Source organism: Odocoileus virginianus, chromosome 13 (assembly GCF_023699985.2).
Source record: "Odocoileus virginianus isolate 20LAN1187 ecotype Illinois chromosome 13, Ovbor_1.2, whole genome shotgun sequence".
In the NCBI taxonomy this organism is placed as follows: Eukaryota; Metazoa; Chordata; class Mammalia; order Artiodactyla; family Cervidae; genus Odocoileus; species Odocoileus virginianus.
Window position 1 is genome coordinate 64,053,583 of NC_069686.1, and position 24,742 is coordinate 64,078,324.

Consider the following 24,742-nt stretch of genomic DNA (forward strand, 5'->3'; position numbering starts at 1 on the left):
CAGGATTTGAAATAGCTCAACTGGAATTCCATCACCTCCACTAGCTTTGTTCATAGTGATGCTTTCTAAGACCCACTTGACTTCACATTCCAGGATGTCTGGTTCTAGGTGAGTGATCACACCATCGTGATTATCTGGGTCATGAAGATCTTTTTTTGTACAGTTCTGTGTATTCTTGCCACCTCTTCTTATTATCTTCTGCTTCTGTTAGGTCCATACCATTTCTGTCCTTTATCGAACCCATCTTTGCATGAAATGTTCCCTTGGTATCTCTAATTTTCTTGATGAGATCTCTAGTCTTTCCCATCCTGTTGTTTTCCTCTGTTTCTTTGCATTGATCACTGAGGAAGTCTTTCTTACCTCTCCTGGCTATTCTTTGGAACTCTGAATTCAAATGGGTATATCTTTCCTTTTCTCCTTTGCTTTTCACTTCTCTTCATTTCATAGCTATTTGTAAGGCCTCCTCAGACAACCATTTTACCTTTTTGCATTTCTTTTCCATGGGGATGGTCTTGATCCCTGTCCCTGTACAATGTCATGAACCTCCATCCATAGTTCATCAGGCACTCTGCCTATCAGATCTAGTCCCTTAAATCTATTTCTCACTTCCACTGTATAATCATAAGGCATTTGATTTAGGTCATACCTGAATGGTCTAGTGGTTTTCCCTACTTTCTTCAATTTGGCAATAAAGAGTTCATGATCTGAGCCACAGTCAGCTCCTGGTCTTGTTTTTGCTGACTGTATAGAGCTTCTCCATCTTTGGCTGCAAAGAATATAATCAATCTGATTTCGGTGTTGACCATCTGGTGATGTCCATGTATAGAGTCTTCTCGTGTTGTTGGAAGAGAGTGTTTGCTATGGCCAGTGCGTTCTCTTGGCAAAACTCTATTAGCCTTTGCCCTGCTTCATTCTGTACTCCAAGGCCAAATTTCCCTGTTTCTCCAGGTGTTTCTTGACTTCCTACTTTTGCATTCCAGTCCCCTTTAATGAAAAGGACATCTTTTTTGGATGTTAGTTCTAGAAGGTCTTGTAGGTCTTCATAGAACCGTTCAACTTCAGCTTCTTCAGTGTTACTGTTTGGGGCATAGGCTTGGATTACTGTGATATTGAATGGTTTGCTTTGGAAATGAACAGAGATCATTGTGTCATTTTTCAGATTGCATCCAAGTACTGCATTTCGGATTCTTTTGTTGACTGTGATAACTACTCCATTTCTTCTAAGGGATTCCTGCCCACAGTAATAGATATAATGGTCATCTGAGTTAAATTCACCCATTTCAGTCCACTTTAGTTTGCTGATTCCTAGAATGTCAACATTCACTCTTGCCATCTCCTGTTTGACCACTTCCAATCTGCCTTGAATCATGGACATAACATTCCAGGTTCCTATGCAATATGGCTCTTTACAGCATCAAACATTGCTTCTATCACCAGTCCCATCCACAACTGGGTATTGTTTTTGGTTTGGCTCCATCCCTTCCTTCTTTCTGGAGTTATTTCTCCACTGATCTCCAGTAGCATACTGGGCACCTACTGACCTGGAGAGTTCACCTTTCAGTATCCTATCTTTTTGCCTTTTCATACTGTTCATGGGGTTTTCAAGGCAAGGATCCTGAAGTGGTTTGCCACTCCCTTCTCCAGTGGACCACATTCTGTCAGACCTCTCCACAATGACCGGTCCATCTTGGGTGGCCCCATATGGCATGCATTAGAGGTGTCCAAAAAGAGAAAAGAGAAGGTGGCAGACAACTTATTTGAAGACTTTGGTTGAAAACTTTAGCAACGAAGGGAAAGAAATAGCTACCTAGATAGAGGAAGCACAGAGGGTTTCAAATAAAATTGACACCAAGACAGATTACAATTAAAATATGAAGTTAAAGAAAGAATCTGAAAAGTAGTAAGAGAAAAACAGATTGTTACATAAAAGAGAGAATTCTCAATAAGTCTATCAGCATATTTCTCAGCAGAAATTTTGCAGGCTAGAGGGAGTGGCATGACATATTCAAAGTGCTGAAAAGAAAACAAATGGATAAATAAACTTCCAACTGAAAATGCTCTACCTAGCAAGGTTACTGAGTATCCCAGGTAGCTCAGCTGGCAAAGAATCCTTTGCCTGCAACGCAGGATTCCCCGGTTGGATTCCTGGGTCTGGAAGTTTCCCTGGAGAAGGGACAGGCTGCACACTCTGGTATTCTTGGGCTCCCCTAGTGGCTCAGAGTCTGCCTGCAATGTGGGAGACCCGGATTCGATTCCTGGGTCGGGAAGATCCCCTGTAGGAGGACATGGCATCCCACTCCATTATCCTTGCCTGGAGAATAACCATAGACAGAGAAGCCTGGTGGGCTACTGTCTATGGAGTCACAAAGAGTTGGTCACGACTGAGTGACTAAGCACACACACGGAGCAAGGCTCAGAATTAAAGGAGAGACAAAGAGTATTCTGGACAAGCAAAAACTAAAGGAGTTCATTACTGTAGATCAGGCTTACAAAAAGAAAAGTTAAAGGGACTTCTTCAATATGAAATGAAATAGCAGTACTTAATTATAATAAAATATATGAAAGCAAAACCCTGCCTGGTAAAAGTAAATAAATATATAATAAAGTACTGGATTGATCACTTATAAAGATACTATCAAGGTTAACAAATAAAATCAGTAAAGTTAATTAAGACTACAGTAATGTCCAAGGGATAAATAAAATAAAAAGATATAAAATGTGACATGAAAAAGCATAAAACAAGAGGAGTAAAAACAGGATTTTGGAGTGTGTTTAAATTTAAGTTGATATCAACTTAAAATAGACTGCTAAATTCAAGGGATGAAAAATGTGAACCTCACCATAACCACAAGGCAAAAAGTTATAGTAAATACACAAAAATTTGAAAAACAAATCTAAATAAAACACTAAGGAATGTCATCAAACAAGAGGGGAAGATAAAAAGAAAGGAAGAGAGAGAAACTACAAAAATAGCCAAAAAAAAAAATTAACAAAATGGTAATAAGTACACATTTCTTAAGAATTACTAAATCTTGATTCCACTTTGAGTCATCCAACTCTGCATTTCACATGATATACTCTGCAGAGATGTTAAACAAGCAGTGTGGAAACATACAGTCTTGACATACTCCTTTCCCAATTTTGAACCAGTCTGGTGCTCCATGTCCAATTAACTGTTGTTTCTTGACATGCATACAGGTTTCTAGGAGACAGGTAAGGTGATCTGGTATTTCCTCCTCTTTAAGGATTTTCCATAGTTTGTTGTGATCCACACAGACAAAGGCTTTAGCATAGTCAGTGAAGCAGAAGATGTTTTCTAGAACTCCTTTGCTTTCTCCATGATCTAACAAATATTTGCAATTTGATTTCTGACTCCTCTGTCTCTTCAAAACCCAGTTTATATATCTGGAAATTCTTGACTGAAGTACTGCTGAAGCCTAACTTGAAGGATTTGAGGCATAACCATGTTAGCATGACAAATCAGTGCTATTGTATAGTACTTTGAATATTCTTTGGCATTGTCTTTCTTGGGGAAAGGAATGAAAATTGACCTTTTCCAGTCCATGACGACTGCTGAGTTCTTCAAATTCGCTGAAGTATACAGTGCAGCAACTTAACAGCAGCGTCTTTTAAGATTTGAAATAGCTCAGCTGGAATTCCATTACTTCCGCTAGCTTTGCTCACAGTAATGCTTCCGAAGGTCCTCTTGACTTCATACTTCAAGATGTTTGCTTCTAGGTGAGTGACCACACCATCGTGGTTATCCGGATCATTTAAACTGTTTGTTCATAGTTCTTCTGTGTATTCTTGCCACTTCTTCTTAATCTCTCCTGTTTCTGTTAGGTCCATACTATTTCTGCCCTTTATCATGCCCGTCTTTGCATGAAATGCTCCCTTGACATCTCCAGCTTTCTTGAAGAGATGTCTAGTTTTTACCATTCTATTGTTTTCCTCTATTTCTTTGTATTGTTCATTTGAGAAAGCCTTCTTATGTCTCCTTTCTTTTCTCTGGAACTCGACATTCAGTTAGGTTTATCTTTCACTTTCTCCCTTGCCTTTTGCTTCCCACAGTGTGTGTCAAAGGGGCTTTCATAACTCAATGAAGCTATGAGACATGCTATGCAGAGCCACCCAAAATGGACAGGTCATAGTGAAGAGATCCGACAAAAAGCCGTCCGCTGGAGAATGAGGTTGCAATTCACTCAGGTATTCTTAACTGGAAAATCCCGTGGACTATATGAAAAAGCAAAGAGATCTGACACCGGAAGAGGAGCCTTTCAGGTCAAAATGTATCTGATATGCTACTGGTGAAGAGTGGAGGGAAATTACTCCCTCCCTGTTTTAGGGAAATAGCTCCAGAAGGAATGAAGTGGCACGGCCAAAGCAGAAATGATGTGTGGCTGTGCCTGGCGATGAAAGCAAAGTCCAGCATTGTGAAGAACAATATTAAATGGGAAACTGTGATGTTAAGTCCATGAATCAAGGCAAATTGGATGTGACTGAGTAGGAGATGGCAAGATTGAGCATAGATGTTTTAGGAATCAGTGAACTAAATAGCTGGAAATGGGAGAATTTCAGATGACCATTGTATTTTCAACTGTGGGCAAGAATCCCTTAGAAGAAATGGAACAGCACTCATAGTCAAAAAAAGAGCCCAAAATGTAGTATTTGAGTGCAATCTCAAAAACAATGAAATGGTCTCAGTTGTTTCAAGGCAAACCATTCAACATGAATTTAAGTCTATGCCCCAACCACTAATGCTGAAGAAGCTGAAGTTCACTGGTTCTATGAATTCTTACAACACTTTCTAGAATGAACACCAAAAAAAAAAAAAAAGAAAAGAAAAGAAAGATATTCTTTTCATCATAGGGGGTTGGAATGTAAAGGTAGGAAGTCAAGAGATACCTATAATAACAGGCAAATTTGGCCTTTTAGTACAAAATGAATCATGGCAATGATTAACAAAGTTTTGTCAAGAAAACGTACTGGTCATAGCAAACACCTTTTTCTAACAACTCGTGAGACAATTAAATATGGACATCTTCACATAATCAATCCTGAAATCAGATTGATTGTGTTCTTTGCAGCCAAAGATGGGAAACTGTATTCAGTCAACAAAAACAAGACCTGGAATTAACTGAGGCTCAGGTCATGAGCTCCTTATTTCAAAAGTCAGACTTAAATTTAAGAAAGCAGGGAAAAGCACTAGGCGATTCGGGTGTGACCTAAATCAAATACCTGATTATTATACAATGCAGGTTATGAATAGATTCAAAGGATTAGATCTGGCAGTCAGAGCGCCTGCAGAAATGTGGTGGAGGTTCATAGCACTGTAGAGGAAGCAGTGACCAGAGCCGTCTCTTCTGACAACAGTGTTATAAACCGAGAAATCTATTACAAGAAAAAAAAAAAAAACCTAGAAAACCAGCAAACATGTAGGGTTTAAACAAGTTACTCTACAAATACTGGGTCATAAAATTTTTAATGAAAAAATTAGAAAACATATAGAGACAAATGCAAACAGAAATATTGCCAACTAAAATCTGTGGGAAACAGAAAAAGTGGTTCTAAGGGACAAATCGAAGCAATACAGACATACATCAAGATACAAGAAAAAGACCTTAAATGATAGTAAATAAGGGAACTAGAAAAGAACAACAAAGCCCAAAATTAGTACAAGGATGGAAATAGTAATGATCACAGCAAATAAATAAATAAATAATAAATGAAATAAAGACAAAAAAGCCAATAAACAAGATCAACTAAGGTAAGACTTAGATCTTTGAAAAGATTAAAAAAAATAGCAAAAGTTTAGCTAGGCTCAACAAGAAAAATCAGAGGATTCAAGTAAAATATTTCAGAAAGAAAAGTTGTAACTGATAACACAACTATACAAACAATCATAGGAGAAAGTTATAAGCAATTATATCCTATGCCTAGGATAAATAAATACTGAGAAACAAAAAATCTTCTAAGACTGTATCATGAAGTAATAGAAAATCCAAGCAGATTGATTATTAGTAAAGAGATTGAAACAGTGATTAAAAAAAAAAAACCTAATCAAAAGTTCAGAAACCAAGGACATTACTGGTAAATTCTATCAAACATTCAAGATGAAGAACAAAGGCAGAGTGGTTATATAATGTGTCTAAGTCCATATGACCAGAAGTTGTGGGGCTGGGGTGCAAGCTCAGAGTATCAATCCAAAGTCTTTACCACAGGATATTCACCAAAAGAATTCCCTGTGAACTTGCTAATGATTTCTACCATTCAGATGTGCCACTAATTTTGGAAATCTGTATTATACAGACTTGAGATCTATAGTTGCAGAGTCCTCTTACAGGACTGGTAAGTGCCCCATTTGAGCACTACCGCCTTTAGAATATCTTCCAAATACTCCATCAGACCTGGTTTTACAAGCATTGTGTCCATGGGCCACAAGCACATTCCTGGTGCTTGGTTGAATGCCGTACTTTTAATGTGTTAAAATTTGCACTAATTTTCCAAAAGGCATTTCACATTCTCATTTTGCACTGGGCCCTACACATTATATAACCAGTTCTGTGTGTCTCACGAGTCCTTCTATCTTTGCTTTATCAGTGATAGGGATAGGATCTTCCCTTTCCTGTTTCTTTGGAGTCAGAGATAAAAAGTAAAGTGGTATTCTACTATGTTATTTAACTCAAATTCAAAAGTTTAAATAGTTTCTTTGTGGCCAGAAAATTTTAGGTGAGGATTCACGTGAGAGTGGTTTTATTCCAGAGATCTTGCTCTTTTCACTTTACCATGATGCTATCCTAAATAAGGTCTTTCCAGGTAGCTCAGTGGGTAAAGAATCAGCTTGTAATGCAGGAGATACAGTAGACATGGGCTTGACCCCTGGGTGGGGAAGACATCCTGGAGGAGAGCATGGCAACCAACTTCAGTATTCTTGCCTCAAGAATCCCATGGATAGAGGAGCCTGGTAGGCTACAGTCCATGGGGTCACAAAGGATCAGACATGATTGAAGCAACTGAGCACACGTATCTTAATAAAGACCTTGTAGAATTTAAAACTAACTCTGAAAAAATATCCACGTTAAAATAATATATACAGTCAAGTCATGGTTTTGAGTGGGATGACTGACTGAGTACACACAGATGTCTTTCCAATCCCACAACATAGAGATGCTGAATAAATTAAAATGACAAAAATCATTACAACACTGAACTTGAAAGATATGCAAGAAAAACCTGTCTGAACTAGATAATAAAAAAGGGAGTGATGGCTGCACCCAATGCCATGAGATTCCAGATATTCAAGCTGGTTTTAGAAAAGGCAGAAGAATCAGAGATAAAATTGCCAATAACACTGGATCATTGAAAAAGCAAGAGAGTTCCAGAAAAACATCTATTTCTGATTTATTGACTATGCCAAAGCCTTTGACTGTGTGGATCACAATAAGCTGTGGAAATTCTGAGAGAGATGGGAATACCAGACCACCTGACCTGCCTCTTGAGAAATCTATATGCAGGTCAGAAAGCAACAGTTAGAACTGGACATGGAACAACAGACTGGTTCCAAATAGGAAAAGGAGTACATCAAGGCTGTATATTGTCACCCTGCTTATTTAACTTATATGCAGAGTACATCATGAGAAATCCTGGGCTGGAAGAAGCACAAGTTGGAATCAAGATTGCCAGGAGAAATATCAATAACTTCAGATATGCAGGTGACACCACCCTTATGGCAGAAAGTGAAGAAGAACTAAAGAACCTCTTGATGAAAGTGAAAGAGGAGAGTGAAAACGTTGACTTAAAGTTGAACATTCAGAAAACTAAGAGCATGGCATCCGGTCACATCACTTCATGGCAAATAGATGGGGAAACAGTGGCTGACTTTTTTTGGGGGGGGCTCCAAAATCACTGCAGATGGTGATTGCAGCCATGAAATTAAAAGACACTTGCTCCTTGGAAGAAAAGTTATGACCAACCTGCTACTGCTAAGTCACTTCAGTCATGTCCAGCTCTGTGCAATCCCATCCTTGGGATTCTCCAGGCAAGAACACTGGAGTGGGTTGCCATTTCCCTTTCCAATGCATAAAAGTGAAAAGTGAATGTGAAGTTGCTCAGTCTTGTCTGACTCTTTGCGACCCCATGGACTGTAGCCTACCAGGCTCCTCCATCCATGGGATTTTCCGGGCAAGAGTACTGGAGTGGGGTGCCATTGCCTTCTCCTTATATGCTGACCAACCTAAACAGCATATTAAAAAGCAGAGACATTACTTTGTCAACAAAGGTCCATCTAGTCAAGGCTATGGTTTTCCAGTGGTCGTGTATGGATGTGAGAGTTGGACTATAAAGAAAGCTGAGCACTGAAGAATTGATGCTTTTGAACTGTGGTGTTGGAGAAGACTCTTGAGAGCCCCTTGGACTGCAAGGAGATCCAACCAGTCCATCCTAAAGGAGATGAGTCCTGGGTGTTCATTGGAAGGACTGATGTTGAAGCTGAAACTCCAATATTTGGCCACCTCATGCGAAGAGTTGACTCTTTGGAAAAGACCCCGGTGCTGGGAGGGATTAGGGGCAGGAGGAGAAGGGGATGACAGAGGATGAGATGGTTGGATGGCATCACCGACTCAATGGACATGAGTTTGAGTAAACTCTGGGAGTTGGTGATGGACAGGGAGGCCTGGCATGCTGTGATTCATGGGGTCGCAAAGAGTCAGACACGACTGAGTGACTGAACTGAACTGAAATGGATCATGAAAAACTCTAAGAATCTAAAGGAAATGCTAGAAATAAAAAAATATATGTATAAATAATGTCTTGAATGTACTTCTCATTATATTTAATTAGGAGAAGTAAACAATTAGGGAATTTTAAGATATATCAATAGAAATTTCTCAAACTAACAAAACATGTAAAAATGAATTAAATCAATAGAAACAGTAAATGCTAAAAGAGTGAGACAATTACAAGGAGTGGAACAGATATACAGTGGGAATATAAGAATAATACAAAACAAAAGGAACAGAGGAAATATTAGAAAAATTGTTGAGAATTTTCTAAGCTAATAATAGACACCAATAATATTAAAAAATCCCAGATAATATCAAAGACAATGAATATATTTTTAAAAATCTATATTTTGGGATATTTTATTCAAACTGCAGAAAAACAAAGACAAAGAGAAACTCTAGAAAGAAGTCAGAGAAGAGAGATCATTTTCCATAGAACACCTCACTGGGGAACAGGGATAAGAATTGCATCACATTTTTCTTTAAAACCTATTCAAGCAAAAGGAAAGTGGAGAAAATGTTTAACATGCTGAAGGAAAGCCAAAACACCAATCTAGAATTTTTTTTTTAATCTAGCAAATTATCCTCCAGATAAAGACATTCTCAGATAAATAAAAAAATGAGGATTTTTTTTTTTTTTTTTTTTTTGCTGCTCTCTCACAGGAAATGTTAAGAGAATTTCTTCTCAGAGAGGTAAAATGATATATGTTAGACCTGTATATAGGCTTCCCAGGTAGTGCTAGTGATAAAGAACCCACCTGCCAATTCAGGAAACATAAGAAACATGGGTTCAATCCCTGGGTCATGAAGATCCCCTGGAGGAGGGCATGATAACCCTTTCCAATACTGTCGCCTGGAGAATCCCGTGGATGGAGGAGCCGGGGGGGGGGTTACATTCCATAGGGTTGCAAACAGTCAGACATGACTGAAGGAACTTACCAGGCATACATATATGCATAATGTTCTTCCTTTAGATATATAGGAAGAACATTAGAGAATAACTGAAAGTAAAATAAAATAGTTTCTTTTTTTTGTTCCTTATGACTCTAAAGTTTGTTCGAGTAATGATAACGACAAAGCTGTTGGTGATTATAGCTTGTGGATACATGAAGTGATTGACAGCGCTGGTCTACAATCCCTAGTAAGTGTCCATGGCCTCTTAGGAATCAGACCGCCCAGCAGGAGGTTAGCAGTGAGCAAGCTAGCGAAGTTACATCTGGTGCTCTCCATTGCTTGCTTACTGCTAAACTGGTCCCTGGTGCCTGAAAGCCTGGAGACCACTTTGTAAGCCAACCACGGAATACATTTTTTAAATGAAGAATACTTTGTCGCGTAGGAAAGGGAAGGATATTGAATTATGTGAAAAGATCAATGTGGGAACTTTACTGGAGATAAAGTGGCTATGGCTTGGTGTTCCCAATGCCAGGGGTCCAGGTTTGATCCCTGGTCATGGAATTAGATCCCAGGTACTACAACTAAATACCCCAAGTGCCTCAACTAAGACCAGACTCAGTCAGAAAAACAAAAAAAAACAACGTGGGCCCCTGGGGCTGGGAACCTACTTGTGTGCCAGCCCGCTGGAGAGTAAGGATGGGTCCCACATAGATGTCTGTGTGATCTGGGTGGCCCAGGCCTTGTGACAGCCACCGGTAGGCAGGCAAGTCCAAGTCCATAGGTGAGCAGGAGGATTCCAAGATGGCTCAAACCAGGCTGTCATAGTAGAACAATCTCCCTAAAATGGCTGCCATCAACATCTCTCCTCCCAAAGGGAGTTCAGCGTCCTCCTGCCTCTTCAGGACGCTCACTAAGACCAGTAGGTAGGTCTGGCTCAGGCTTCTTTCAAACTTCCTCTGGTCCCCTTGGACTCAAAGTCTGTGTGCCTTTTACGAGGAAAGCGTGTTTCCTACTGCTTGCCGTCTTGGTCTTTCATACACAAGCCCTTCTGGCCTGTAAGCCAGCTGTTCTGGGGGCTGGTCTTTTTGGTGAAGGATCCCCAGGCTGAGGAGTCTGATGTGGAGCTTGGACGACTCATTCCTTGAGAGGACTCGGAGGTTGGAATATTCCTCCTATTTGTAGGTCGCCTGCCTGGGAGTGTGTGTTCTGACTCTGATGCCCCTCCACCCATTGTACCTCAATTGTTTTGGTTCCTTCTTTAAGTCTTTAGTTGTGGAAAATATTTAATGCTGGTCTTCAAGCTGTTCTCATAGGTAGCTGCTCTGTAAGAAGTGTAATCTGGATGTGTCTGTAGGAGGAAGTGAGCTCAGAGTCTTCCTCACCTGCCATTGACGTCTGCCACCTGTCTCCAAAATTCTTTGTTTTATTAAAGTATACTTCAAAAGCAAGTCTAAATAAAAGCATATTCTGAGAAAACTCCGGATTTACCATACAGGCCCTTCTTGGAAGAATTACTAAAGGGTATATTTCAATCAGGAGTAAATTAAACCCAGAAAACAGAAGCTGGATGCAAGCATTAATGCAGGAAAATATTAGCAACTGTAAATAAAAAATTGCAATGCCTCAAGCTTGTTTTATCAACATAATAGTAAAAGCCATTTTTTTTCATCCTTTCAGTGTAACAAACACCACGATTTAATTTTTGTTTAAATTTTATATGTCTAGAATATGGTAGACTTTAGATATGTGAATATACACACTTGAAAAACTAGTTTGTTATTTTCCTATATCATTAGATACTACCAACTTTATATTAAGCTCCTGTGCAAAGCAGAAGCTATCCAAAAGGCTGAATAGTATTCAAATATGTGTGTTCTTTTGTTTATACTGTCATATCACACCAGCAAGTTTTGTCCCTACCGGCTAATTGTGCCAAACTGGTAATGGCCCCCACTGTCTGAGTGTATTAACTGGCAGAAAGGGCACTCAACATAGGTCAGACAGGCAGCATGGTGAGTCATTTTCTCTGGCATTATAGAAGGTCTGGGCATATTAACTGTAGCAGAAAGGGTACTCAACTTAGGTCAAACAGGCAGCATGGTGAGTCATTTTATTTGGCACTATAGAAGATTTGTCAAGAATAAACAGAAGGCAGCCATAAAGACGCTTCTTTCCAGATGTGCTTGCAGATGGGTTGAGCAGCACATATTGAAAATACTTTAATTATTATCTAACAAAGCAAATTAATTACTCTGCAGCCTTGAGGACATCTTGGAGGTAGAAAAAGCCTGGAGGGTTGTGACATAGTTTTGCAAAATCTGCTCCAGCCCTTCTCTAATGAAGATGTAGTCTCTGGTGCCCTTATATATCTCCATTTTCTGAGTTACTTCAAAATCAGTTCTGGTCTGAAAATAGTCAGACCACAGATTTGTTTTTAATCTAATTTAGTTTAAGCCTATAAGCATATATTGCCAAGGTTTACCTTCAAATTCTGAATGAGGCACTATATGTTGACGTTGTTGAGTCACTGAGTCATGTCTGACTCCTTGCAACCCCATGGACTGCAACACGCCAGGCTCCCCTGTCTTTTATTATCTTCCGGAATTTACTCAGATTCATGTCCATTGAATTGGTGATGCTATTTAACCATCTCATCTGCCACCCTCTTCTTTTGCCCTCAGTCTTCCCCAGCATCAGGGTCTTTTCCAATGAGTCAACTCCTTGTAACAGGTGGCCAAAGTATTGTCTGGTAAAGAATCTTCCTGCAGTGCAGGAGACCCTGGTTTGATTCCTGGGTGGGGAAGATCCGCTGCAGAAGAGACAGGCTACCCACTCCAGTACTCTTGGGCTTCCCTGTGGCTCAGCCAGTGAAGAATCTGCCTACAATGAGGGAGACCTGGCTTCGATCCCTGGGTTGGAAAGATCCCCTTGAAGAAGGGAAAGGCTACCCACTCCAGTATTCTGGCCTGGAGAATTCCATGAACTGTATAGTCCATGGGTTTGCAAAGAGTCGGACACGACTGAGCAACGTACACTTCAGCTTCAGCATCAGTCATTCCAGTGAATATTCAGGGCTGATTTCCTTCAGAATTGGCTAGGTTGATTTACTTTTAGATGTCTCAAAAAAAAAAAAAAATCAGAAACAAAAACATGAGGAGAAACAGCAAGAAACAAAGACTAAGGGTGTGTTAAGGAGGAAGCTGTTTGGTACAAGTTTAGTTCTGGTTCCACTGTGAGCTCAATCAGGGTCTCCAGGGAATTTATTTAATTTTTTCTACTCAGTCTTCCTATGTGTCACAAGTGAAAAATAATAGCTTCTTTAGTCATTTCATAGCATATGTTGAGAGTCCAATTAGTAATCAAAAAAAAAGTTTTTGAACGTGTGAATTATCATATGAATGTCATCATCATCATTACACTTATTTTGCTAATTAATATGTCTTGGAAGAGTTTAAGTTTCCCAGCGGTTTAGTAGCCATGACAGCCATCATTTTTCATTATCTCATTTTACTGACTGCCTCAAAAACTCTTGCATAAGGGCTCATGCACAAATAGAAATATACACGCTCAACATACACAGGAGTGCACACACTGGATTCACACACCTCTCTGCTGACTTAACTCCTGCTCTGGTTTTCTCTGTAGAGAAGGTTTGAGTTTAGAAACCAGAAAGGTAGAAATTTGTTTGACTAACAAGATGGGAAAAGGTGAAATTGGAAGATAACTGAGTAGAAAGCAGAAGAAAAGTCCTAGAAAAGAAATATAAAAGCTAATTGTACTTACTAAAGATTTGCTTATTTCCCTCACCTCAAAAGGAGCAAGGTCTTACAGATTGAAAGCAATTATTCAAAAACCAAAAATAAAAAAGTATTTCCTATGCTAAATTATTTTTGACCTTTGGAAGTTCAGGAAAACACAAATATAGCAGATTTTCACAAAAGATTTAAGATGTTGTCCAAGGGAGTGGGCAGTGTTGCACACAGAATTACCGAATGTTTGTAGCTTTGGATGGAGAGAAATGTACAGCAGGACTTCAAGACCAGGAGTTGAAACCATTTTTACTTAGAATTTTATGAAAGACTTAGAAAATATCTGTCTACATCAAGAAAAAAAAATGCATCTCGAAGATGGAGATTGTATGTGTGGGGGAAGGAGTACTGCAGTGGAGATCTTGTCACAGATGTAGTCAGGGTCTCAGAATCCCACAGAAACATACCTATGCTTCCCTACAACTTGTGTTTCTTGTTTTTATTTATTTGGTTTATTTTTCCTTCTATTAAAATGATTTAAAAAGTACAGTTTGGGTGATATGAAGAAGCTTTATTGAACACTTCTTGAAGGGACCCACTTGGAGAAGGCAAAGGAAGGAAGGAAGTGGCAAGCTTTTATGGAGGAAAGAATAAGGAATGCTGGAGAGAAAAACAGAAAATGTAAAAGGAACAGGGAACTAAGTACAGATCTTCCAAGATTTGCCATGGGGTTATGTGCTGATAAGGCACTTCCCAGGTAGCTCAGCTGGTAAAGAATCCCCCTGCACTGCAGGAGACCCCAGTTTGATTTCTGAATGGGGAAGTTCCCCTGGAGAAGAGATAGGCTACCCACTCCAGTATTCTTGGGCTTTCCTGGTGCCTCAGCTGGTAAAGAATCCACCCACAATGTGGGAGACCTGGGTTCAATCCCTGGGTTGGGAAGATCCTCTAGAGGAGGGGATGGCAACCCACTCCAATATTCTTGCCTGGAGGGTCCACATAGACAGGGAAGCCTTACAGGCCACAGTCCGTGGGTGGCAAAGAGTCAGACATGACTGAGTGACTAAGCCCAGCACACACCACATGGGCTAATAAATCCACTGTAAGCTAAAATATCAAAAGTCAAAAATGCACTTGAAAAATATTTAGAAACTTGCTGTTTGAAGCACCGCTTTTCCCTCCTCTCTCTTTTCCCCACTTTTCAATGTACTCAAGAAAATGAAAAATTTTAATGAATCTAAAATTTAAAATTATTATTTCCCAAAAGCCTTTTTTGCATGTTATAATATGCAAGACCTTTCTCCTTTGATGGAAGAGACAGGTTACTACTTGAATCTAAGTTGAAAAGTTTATGTAAAAAGAAATTATACTAAAAGGGATACTCTGCTTTTTCAAAAAAAAGAAAATATATATGATACACATAGATCACCAAACAGCATAGCTTAGCCCAGACTACCTTAAACATGCTTAGAACACTTAGATTAGGCTACAGTGGGGCAAAACCATCTCACAAAAAGATTATTTTATAATAAAGTGCTGAATATCTCATACAATTTATTGAATTCTGTGCTGAAAGTGAAAAATAGACTGGTTGTATGGATATAGAATGGTTTTAAGTGTATGGATTGTTTACCTTTTCCATCCTAATGTTGACTGAGAGTATGAATCACTGACCTTGCCAGGGTCCTCAGATAGTATCCTACAACATATCACTAACCCAGGAAAATTTCATAATTCAAGAGTCAAAATATGGTTTCTATTGAATGTGTGTATTGCTTTCACAACACTATAGAGAATTGCTAAGTTGAACCACCATAAGTTGGGACTGCCTGCATAACATCCAGTGTTGTTTTGGTATCTAGGGATTGGATGACTGGATATAGTGTGTTTCTTGTCTAGCAGAGCATTTATCATTGTGGTAAAACTAATAACAGTAAATATTACTGTCATAGTCTATCAGAAAAACAGTTGTCCATTGCATGTTTTTCTTCTATATTCTTCCATAAAAAGATAATTCTCTTAGACTGAATAATGAACATTCTAGTCCTCCTGGAGGAACTTTTGAGTCTAGAAATGGCCTATTTCAATTATTTGTGGTGGTTTTTCTTTTTAAGAACTGCTAGATCTCCAAAAAAAAATGAAGACTTTATCTCACATTTTGTTTTCCAGACATACCTCTCTGTCTGGTTTCTTAGGTACTTAGCTGACAGCTACTCAATGAATACATAGATAGATGAATGATTGATTAGTTATAGAATCTGTTCCCCAGGGTAAATTACACAACTAAGGAAACTGAACTAGACAGAAACAATGATGGATGTCAGACATAACAAATATCCATACTTTTTTACTGGATGATAGACCTTAAAATTTCCCATAGGAAAGAAGTGCGAAGGTTAAAAAAAAAATAGTAATAGAAGTCCTTAAGAATGTAAAATTATAAGATAAGTGTTATCATAAAATTATGTTTATTAATTCTACATTGTTCTCTCATATCCACTTACATGTCTTTAGAGTAACTTGAAAAAATCCTGCACAGCTGCTAGGCATTATGTGGTCTTCACGTGGAAGGATTGTGTCCAGTGAATGTCAATTTTCTTTCCCATGCTGGAAGTAAAGCTTTAGGCAGAAAGATATTTTATTTTGGTCATCAGTAGTTCTACTGTTGTTATAACAAGATCCAAACAGATCTACTTGAAGCTGTAGTTAACAGACAAATGGATCTTTTACATTTTTACGTTTTAAAAATCAATTTGGAGAGATTTTAAAATCACTGTTCGGGGCTTCCCTGGTTGCTCAGTGGTAAAGGACCTGCCTGCTAATGCAAAAGGCTTGAGCTCAACGCCTAGGTTAGGAAGATTCCCCTGGAAAAGGAAATGGCAGTCCGCTCCAATATTCTTGCCTAGAGATATCTGTGAAGAGAGAAGCCTAGCAGGCTATAATCCATGGGGGTCACAAAAGAATCAACACAACTTAGTGACCAAAAATCACTCTTCACTACATTTTGCAGACATATCCACAATTATCTGTAGTACTTGAGGGACTCCAAAATTTTATTCCCAGTTAATATTTAATCTGATTTCATTTCATCATGCAAGATCTACTTAGAAAAAAAGGTGTGCTAAAATATATTTCACATGCTAGCAAAATAATACTCAAAATTCTCCAAGCCAGGTTTCAATAGTACTTGAACCGTGAAATTCCAGATGTTCAAGCTGGATTTAGAAAAAGCAGAGGAACCATAGATCAAATTGCCAACAACACTGGATCATTGAAAAAGCAAGAGAGTTCCAGAAAAACATCTACTTCTGTTTTATTGACTATGTCAAAGTCTTTGACTGTGTGGATCACCACAAATTTAAAGAGATGGAAATACCAAACCACCCAACCTGCCTCTTGAGAAATCTATATGCAGGTCAGGAAGCAATAGCTAGAAGTGGACATGGAACAACAGACTGGTTCCAAATCGGGAAAGAAGTACATCAAGGCTGTATATTGTCACCCTGATTATTTAACTTCTATGCAGAGTACATGATGAGAAATGCTGGGCTGGATGAAGCACAAGCTGGAATCAAGATTGCTGGGAGAAATATCAATAACCTCACATATGCAGGTGTCACCACCCTTATGGCTGAAAGCGAAGAAGAACTAAAGAGCCTCTTGATGAAAGTGAAAGAGAGTGAGAAAGTTGGCTTAGAAATCAACACTCAGAAAACTAAGATCATGCCATCTGGTCCCATCACTTCATGGCAATAGACGGGGAAACAGTGGAAACAGTGGCACACTTTATTTTTTGGGGGGGCTGCAAAATCCCTGCAGATGGTGACTCCAGCCGTGAAACTAAAAGACGTTTGCTCCTTGAAAGAAAAGTTTGACCAACATAGACAGCGTATATAAAAAGCAGAGACATTATTTTGCCAACAAAGTTCTGTCTAGTCAAAGCTATGGTTTTTCCAGTAATCATGTATGGGTGTGAGAGTTGGACTATAAAGAAAGCTGAGCACCAAAGAATTGATGCTTTTGAACTGTGGTGTTGGAGAAGACTCTTGAGAGTCCCTTGGACTGCAAGGAGATCCAACCAGGCAATCCTAAAGGAAATCAGTCCTGAATATTCATTGGAAGGACTGATGTGGAAGCTGAAACTCTAACACTTTAGCCACCTGATGTGAAGAACTGACTCCTTGGAAGAGACCCTGATGCTGGGAAAGATTGAAGGTGGGAGGGGTAGGGGATGGCAGAGGATGAGATGACTGGATGGCATCACTGACTCGATGGGCATGAGTTTGAGTAAACTTTGGGAGTTGGTGGTGGACAGGGAGGCCTGACGTGCTGCAATCCATGGGGTCTCAAAGAGTCAAACACAACTGAGTGACTGAACTGATCTTACTGAACTGAAAATACATCCATCGATTTAGTGTGATGATTTTAAAACTTCATTGTGTATTCTAACAGGACATATTTTCCAGTTATTACCAATGTAGTAGGTATGGATGGCCAAAACTTTAATAAAACCCAGGGTTACTAAGTGTCAATTCTAAATGCTCTCTATACTCCCTCCAAAGAGCAAATAAAACAGCATATCATCTAAAAGCTGAATTTCAGCAAATATTGTGTTTATGGAACAAAATTATCAAAAACTTCATCTGAGTAAATGTTCAACTTTTTTGAAGTACTTATTTATTTATTCAGATTGTGACCTCGTTAATTGATCTTATTTATGAAATAAGAAGGGCAGTACTAAAGAATGCTCAAACTACTGGACCCTTGTACTCATCTCTCATGGTTTGGGTGGACTCCCGGAGTTGGTGATGGACAGGGAGGCCTGGCGTGCTGTGGTTCATGAGATAGCAAAGAGTCGGAACATGACTGAGCGACTGAACTGAACTAAACTGAACTACGACATGGGTCCTATGAACTTGGCAATTGCAGAAAAATTGCAAACTTTTGGGGGAAATGTGTCTTCTATTGTTCTGTCCTTGATCTCACACATAACAAATAAGTGTATAAATAATCCTTGTAAGATTCATGCAAAACAATATAAAAGAGTATATATTCATACATATATATGCATGTATAGATAGGTAGTTATAGATATAGGTATGTATTTGGTATATACAAATAGAGAAAGAGGGGGAGAGAGAGCACAAGATCCTCAGTTATGAGTGGCTCCATCAACCCTGTCAAATCTGGATGCCAATTTTACCTTCTCACCTGTTCTCGTTCTCTGGTCCCTTGCTGCCGTGCAGACCTATAATTCAGATGAACTGAACAGCAAACCGCTTTTGAAAATGGGAAGCTTCTAGGTATTCCGGTTTGGGCCTGGAAGGGCTTTCAGCAGAGAGAGGAGTCAGAGGAAAATCAGCAGTGAAATTTATTCATAAACCTCTCCACTGTCTCTGCTTCTCTTGATTCACTGCTGTGCTAATCTCTAGATGAAGCTATGATTTAGGTTATCTTTTTATCACATAAGATTCTCAGCTAGAAGTTGTTCTGTTTCCTAAGGAAGCATTTGAAAACTTAAAGGCACACTCTTGTTTTGTCCCAATGAGTGAAAAATGCTTCTGCCATCTGGTAAGCACACGGCAGAGCTGCCCTGTTCCAGACAGAACTGCACATCCGGAGTGTGGACGATGTGCCTTTGAAAATCCCAGAGGAACTGGGGAAGGCCATTGTATGCAGTTGCTGAGAGAAATATCAGATGTGCAGATGAGACCACTCGAATGGCAGAAAGTGAAGAGGAAGGTCTTGGTTTTGTTTGATAGCTAAATGTTGATTATTTTGTCTTGCCTGACTATTTTCCTTTGCTTTTGCATTTTTGTGCTTCTCTGATTAAATCCATTCTTTAGAAATAGAGGAAATAGAGGAAGCCTTAGGAGGCTAAAGTTTTTCTACAAACAAGAGACAGGCTGAGGACATGGCAGGGGGAATGTCTTGTCTCAAGAAAGCCCCATAGATAGCCTGCTGAGTTCCAATCTCACCAGTCATATTTATTTATAAGAAATCAGAAGTACATAATCTTTCTTGATAGCCTCCTTTTTGCCTATGTGATTGACCTGGCGTCTATGTCCCTGTTTTCTGCATCACAGCTTATTCAGTCTTACCTGTTCTCTCTGGACTGGGTCAAGTCCATATGTTTCCTGATCACCCTTCATCATAGTGTTCTCTTTGCTGAGATCTTAGTTTGCTTATTATCTGGGTTAGTAACTTTCTACTAATAGTATGCTTTGAAATTTTTACCTTTTTATTTCCAAAACTAGATTTTTAGGCATTTGAGTATACAGCTAATCGTCTAACATTAACACACTCATTATGCTAACACGTAACACTAATACACTCTCATCCTCAACTTTTTCTATTTCCAAATGGAAACAATCTGAAGAAATTCCATAAGATCTCATGAGCTTGACTGCCCTATCTTCCCAAGGGAATTTATCAAAGCTACACTCCAATGTGGCTTCCACCGACCCCAGTGATCTTCAACAATGGCAGATATAGGGAATCCCTGGCTTCTCTCTACTTCTGAAATCTGAGAAGTCAGGTAGTTCAGATGAAACTTTGACCTTGGAAGTTGACTTTCTAGAAACCACCTGGAGGAATTGGGTGACCCAACCTAAAAGTGTGGGGAATCAATCACTTGGGAGTGAACCTTGTCGGATAAAACATAGGAGGTATGCAGGACCCAGCAGATACAACCTCTATCCTTGCTGTCTTTAAAGGACTGTTTGTAGTCCCAGTGGCTTCACAGGGCCTTTCCGGAGGATGCACCGTGGAATCAAGCAATGGTTTGTGTTCTCTCAAGACTGTGCACCCGAAGTTTCTGTGACCTGCTTTGTAGTTGTTGTTGTTTATCTCTCCCCCTGCTTCACTCCCCATTTTCCCTCCTCTTGCTAACCTGAGATTGCAATCTTCAACCTGGATGACATGTCTCAAAGTTGTGTTTTCTAGGGATCATGCTCTGTGACTTTCTAGTCTATTATCAGCACTGCTGAGACATGAAATAGAACTAAAAGAAGTAACTTTAATAGGGACCACAGATTGTTTCTTGCATTTACAGGATTTCATGTTAATTCTTTTATTGGCAAGGAATTGGTACAAGAAAGAGTGCAGATAATCAGCATCAGTTCATTCAATTCAAAATATGTTTTATAAGTCAAGGATAATATAAAAACATGATGAAGAGGAAAGGGGAAAAAAGTTAAACAATGGCTAAGCAGCAATGGAGGAGAAATAAGCATCTAACTAAAAAGCTTCCTTTATAAAGGATTTGCGTTTACTGACAAGGGAAGCATGAGAATCTTTGAAGGACACACAGAGTTATACTCAATAAGATGGAGATATGATGCACTTATGAATCAATTTATTAGAAGACAAAAAGATGAGCGAGAAAAGGAAGTCAACTAGAAGTGATTGACCTGTGTCCTATTTCTCTCATTCAGTCATAAGCCCGGACAGAACTTCCTCTCCGTACATGGTAATAATAATGCATGTTCCATTTATCCTCAAAATATCCTTAACATTAAAATAAAATAATGAGAAAATGCTTGAAAAAGCATAAAATAAGTTATCATCATAGTAATAACATGATAAAATTATTCCATTTATAGGATAACTAGTTTATTATATTTGACACATATTCTTGCAAAGAAATTATATGGGTGATGTTTTCAGATAAGAAGACTGAGGCTTAAAGAAATCCTTATTTGTCTAAGTGTACACAGCTAATCAATGAGAGAACTCTTCTAACCTACAATGTCACATATATACAGACTAAAAAATTATACTTTTTTCATCCCCTTCCCTTTCCATTTACATTGCACTTGTCCTAAATTGCTCTCTATTATTTCCATTTACAATAGGGTTGAGATGGACATTTCTAAGGCAAACTATTCTTGATAAATTCAAGGGTGATTGACACAGTGCAGGTTAATAATAGCCAGTAAGCATTTATTCCCTTATCCCTTCAGGGCACTGTGAGAGTCTAACTTTCAAACAGACTGGACACACTTCATGTTCAGCAAGAACAGAGTGGTCTTCTGTCTGAACACAGGTCTATAGGAGTCTAAGTCTTTTCATTATTAATCTTATGATATGGAAAGTAGTTCATTTGTATGGAAATAGCTGAATTGGGATGATGTGTTCCTTGTTCAGAATGAAACACAGATTTCTGATTAAAAGCCAAATCATTCTTTGAAAAGGTCAAAATGATGACTTCAAATGAAACTATTTCAGCTCTATTTTCTGTGGGTCACTGATGAAATGCCCTGCCAAAATATGATCCAGTTATCTGGTGTTTCTATGTAGTTGCAAATTTTAAAGTCTTCTTTCACTTGAAAGTTTTGAAAGTAGACACACATTGAATGCCTACATACATTTTGAATGTACATATTTTGTACTTTGTGAGAAAAAAATAAATTGTATATTAAATTGTGATTGCAAGTCAGAGTCCTGGTGGCCATTATATACATTACTTTGTAAAGATGAGCATGTTATTTTATGATCCAGCATTTCTTCTCAAAACAGAGGGATGTACATACCTACAAAAAGAGTCTATATACCCTAAAAACATGTGCATAAATTGTGCATGGAAAGAATACTCATAAAAGACCTGAAAACAACCCAAATGTCCATTTACAATAAATGAAAAAATAAAGATGGGTCACACAGATATGATATGGCAAATAAGTTACACCCAACAGAGGGCATATGCATGACTTTATTTCCATAAAGCTTAAGAATAGACAAATATCACCTATGGTGTTCTGGAACTCTCTTGCTTGAAGGCAGGAGGAGAAGGGGATGACAGAGGATGAGATGGTAAGATGGTATCACCAACTTGATGGACATGAGTTTTAGCAAGCCCTGGGAGTTGGTGATGAACAGGGAAGCCTGGCATGCTGCAGTCCATGGGGTCACAAAGAGTGGGACATGATTGAGTGACTGAACCAAACTGAACTGAACATATGGTGTTAGAAGTTAGAAAGTATTTGGAAGTTTTTGAAAAATTAAATTACAGGGCTTACGAGAGAATGTGTGGGCTGCCAGAAATGTTCCCTTTTATCCATCTCTGTACTTAAGTTCAGTTCAGTTTAGTCACTCAGTTGTGTTCGACTCTGCAACCCCATGAACCACAGCATGCCAGGTTTCCATGTCCATCATCAATGCCCGGAGTCTACACAAACCCATGTCCATTGAGTCAGTGATGCCATCCAACCATCTCATCTTCTGTCGTCCCGTTCTCTTCCTGCCATCAATCTTTCCCAGCATCAGGGTCTTTTCAAATGAGTCAGCTCTTCACATCAGGTATTGGAGCTTCAGCGTCACCATCAGTCCTTCCAATGTACTTTATATATCTGTAAAAATTCACAAAAGTGTACGTTTAGGGCTTATGCATATTACTATAGTAATTGGACACCTAATAAATAATTCAGAGCTAATGGTTTCACAATTCCACATTTAAAAGAAAGAATTGCACAGATGTTTTAGATCTTTTAAAACGTATGTGAATGGGCAATTCTGAGATGATTGGTTTATGTTTCCCAGAACTAGTTCTGTAGTGACTAGTAGAACCAGTTTCCAACTTCCTGTGAATTAGGATAGATAGCCAGCAGTCAGTTTGAATTCAGTTTTTAGGCAGATTTATAATAATGAGCTCTTCTTACATTTCACTCCAATAGTTGTCCTGTTGAAAGAAAATATATGTCCACAATCACACAATCCTTTTTATTAGAAAAATACTGTCAAGGTTTTTTTGGTTCATATAAATTTCCTTTATCTGGAAAGTGTTTTCTAATTTGCAATTGCATTCTAACAGTAATAATGATTAAAATAAAACTATTTAAGTATGATTAATATTATGTTCTGGGCTTCTCTTGTTAGTTTTACATAAAGAAAAAACATGAAATCCTTTATGACCTCATTATGAAAACACTGGCTTTTTGAACTTTCTTTTGTATTCTTGGTGCCATGTACAGTGCACAAGGAAATCTTTGAATCGAGCTCTGTTTCACAGGTTTGTTTTTTGTTGTTATTTTGCATAGCTAGACTTTGAAGGATAATGGCTTCATTTAAGAAGCTATTTTTAAATTACGATATTCCCTAAATTTTTTCACCAACGTTCTTAACTGCATTTTAATGGTTTTGATTTCCAGATAATGATTTTCATTCTCACAGACCAAAGAACTCCAATTTTAACTAAATATTTTATTTGTTCACCTCTTCTTATTGCATTACCTTTTGATTTAGAAAAGTTTTGCTTTTAAGGGCATTGACTCAATTATATAAGAAATATTCCAGTTGATTGTGAACTTCCAGATACTCTAACTGGTTTTAGAAAAGGCGGAGGAACCAGATATCAAATTGTGGACATCTGCTGGATCATCGAAAAAGCAAGAGAGTTCCAGAAAAACATCTGTTTCTGCTTTATTGACTATGCCTTTGACGGTATGGATCACAATATACTGTGTAAAATTCTGAAGGAGTTGGGAATGCCAGACCACCTGACCTGCCTCTTGAGAAATCCATATGCAGGTCTGGAAGCAACAGTTAGAACTGGACATGGAACAACAGACTGGTTCCAAATAGGGAACGGAGTACGTCAAGGCTGTATATTGTCACCCTGCTTGTTTAACTTATATGCAGAGTACATCATGAGAAACGCTGGGCTGGAGGAAGCATAAGCTGGAATCAAGATTGCCGGGAGAAATATCAATAATCTCAGATATGCAGATGACACCACCCTCATGGCAGAAAGTGAAGAACTAAAGAGCCTCTTGATGAAAGTGAAAGAGAAGAGTGAAAAAGTTGGCTTAAAGCTCAACATTCAGAAAACTAAGATCATGGCATCCGGTCCCATCACTTCATGGCAAATAGACAGGGAAACCATGGAAACAGTGGCTGGCATAATTTTTCTGGGCTCCAAAATCACTGCAGATGGTGATTGCAGCCATGAAGCTAAAAGACTCTTGCTCCTTGGAAGAAAAGCTATGACTAACCTAGACAGCATATTAAAAAGCAGTGGCATTACTTTGCCACAAAGGTCTTCTAGTCAAGGCTATGGTTTTTCCAGTAGTCATGTATGGATGTGAGAGTTGGACTATTAAGAAAGCTGAGCACTGAAGTATTGATGTTTTTGAAGTGTGGTGTTGGAGAAGACTTGAGAGTCCCTTAGACTGCAAGGAGATCCAACCAGTCCATCCTAAAGGAGATCAGTCCTGGGTATTCACTGGAAGGACTGATGTTGAAGTTGAAACTCCAAAATTTTGGCCACCTGATGGGAAGAGCTGACCCATTTGAGATGACCCTGATACTGGCAAAGATTGA